Source organism: Notamacropus eugenii, chromosome 4 (genome assembly GCF_028372415.1).
Source record: "Notamacropus eugenii isolate mMacEug1 chromosome 4, mMacEug1.pri_v2, whole genome shotgun sequence".
Classification (NCBI taxonomy): Eukaryota; Metazoa; Chordata; class Mammalia; order Diprotodontia; family Macropodidae; genus Notamacropus; species Notamacropus eugenii.
In genome coordinates this window covers 111,369,189-111,371,468 of record NC_092875.1, presented here as the reverse complement: position 1 = coordinate 111,371,468, position 2,280 = coordinate 111,369,189, and the positions used below count along the sequence as shown (strand labels likewise).

Below are 2,280 nucleotides of genomic sequence, written 5' to 3'. Positions count from 1 at the left end.
CCACATGGAACCACCTGATTCAAACCTTTAGTCTACACCCATAGAAAGAGAACCTGGAAGATGGAATAAGTAATCATTTACACTTTGCTCAGCCAAGATGCTCCACTGCTCATGGTTTAGGACAAAGAAGTTTTTGTTTCAAGAACTCCTTTTTTGAGGGACCAAGGATTTGAAGATGGAATCTACCCGCCCGCGGCCGCAACTCCCCATCTTGAGCGCCGAGGCTGGGACCAAATTCGCTAAGAGCTTTCCCGGCTGGTCTTTCTGCTAACCCGGCTTCTGACTACCCTGGGCAACTGGAGAAGAGATTGCAGGTCACGCAGAGTAATCAGGAAGATCGAAGATGAGCTGGGACTTCCTGACGAGGTTGCTGGAGGCTGTGACCCAGCACTCCACCCTGGTGGGGAAACTGACTGTCCGTGCTGGTTGTGTTCTGCCTGGTGCTGCTGGCGGTGGGTGGGGAGGCCATTTACCGTGACTGGAGCGGATTCCTGTGTAACACCCGGCAGCCAGGTTGCCAAAATGCTTGCTACGACGCCTTCGCGCGCCTCTCCCACGTACGCTTCTGGGTGTTCCAGATCAGCCTGGTCACTGCCCCCACCGTGTTCTATCTAGGCTATGCCATGCACCAATTTGTCCCGGCACCAGATGACCCAGAAGGAAGAGGAGGAAGAGAAGGAGCCCATGATCAGAGAGAACCCAAGAAGTCCCCTGAGGATGGAGCCCACGATGGTCACAGGAGGATCCGTAGGGATGGGCTCCTGGGGGCCTATGTTGGGCAGTTGGTGGTGTGATCTGCCTTAGAGGTGGCCTTTCCATTTGGTCAATACCTGCTCTATGGCCTGGAAGTGCCTCCCTCCTATATCTGCCAGTGCAGCCCTTGCCCCCACATGGTGGACTGCTTTGTATCTCCTCCCACAGAGAAGACGATCTTCCAGCTGGTCATATATGCAGTCATTGGCCTCTGCCTCCTGCTCAACCTGATTGAGTTGTCGTACCTGGGCCTGGGAAGCATCAAGAATGGAGGCTACAGTTCTGCCCCACCTCCCCATTCCAAGGGTCTCAAGCTGGAGCTGGAGCAAATGCAGAAACAACTGCATCTGGTCCAGAAGCAAATGGACATGGCATTGCATCTGGGCACACCTGTGGCAACAGCATCTGATTGTTTGGGTCAGCTTCCAACCTGTAGTATCTCAGCAAAACTGATACAATCAAGCCTAGAAAGAGACCCAGCTCTCCAAGACAGAGCTGTGACCTACAGATGTTTGTGGTTCACCTGCAATTGGATCTCCACATGTGATGAGGAGAAATGAGAACTTTGGGATCCAGAGGATCAAGGGCCTGAGAATCTCCACCCATAAAAGCTTTATATTTTAAAATAATTTTTGTAAGCTTTGAGGTATATATGTATGTATGTATATACATATGTATATACACATAGCCACAAGGAAGGTGGAGGATAGTCCATCAAGGACTGTAATTCTCCTTAGAGATCATTCTCTCCATCCTCACTCTGATGTTCCTCCATCTCTCCTTTCCCCTTCCCCTCCCCCCCACAACCTAGAACACTGACTTTACTGGACAATGAACCTGGAAACTTGAAACCTAGATACTTGAAATTTTGATCATCTCAGGGACTTACCCTCCAAGTGCCGTTTGGCATTGAAGCCTGAAAACTTTACCAATAAAGACTTATTTTGTTCTGTAAAAAACAAAAAAACAAAAAAACTCCTTATTTAATTAGATTCATGAATTTTTAAATTAATTCTTCATAGAAACCACTAAGTTCCTTAAAGAATCAGCTCAAGTGCCACCTATATCAAGATCTTTCTTGATTTTTCCTAGTTGTCAGTGGCCCTGTCTCCCTGTCGACACAAACTCAAGATGGTTTTCAGATATTAGTAATTCAGTATAAGAAAACATAGGGCTCACAACAAGAAAATAAAGCAAGCCAGCTTTATTGAGGCTCCTCTGGCCTTCTAGCAAGTTAGTGAAATTACTGTATTCCTCACACACCCCAAATTATGTGTATTTATTTTTCTACACACCCTTTGTGTGTAGAATCATATGTGAATGAATTGAACTCCCTTAGAAGAATGTAAGCACCCTGTTGCTCTAGGTCCCTAACTTTGAGGTCCTAAGCTGCAACAGTGGTTATTGAATTAGTGAATTAACTGCATAGTAAACCAGTGAAGAGTTAGGTACGTGGCCAGGTGGGGGTTAGTTGGGTCTGCTCTTGTTAAATGACTCCTCCTCTCTTACAAGTCTCTTAGAACAATG

The 2,280-nt window shown here is 46.9% G+C and overlaps 1 pseudogene; it reads left to right on the top strand.

Moving 5' to 3' along the window:
* The first annotated feature begins 254 nt into the window (after window positions 1–254).
* On the top strand, window positions 255–1,254 carry LOC140498226 (gap junction gamma-1 protein-like; annotated as a pseudogene).
* Window positions 1,255–2,280: the final 1,026 nt, after the last annotated feature.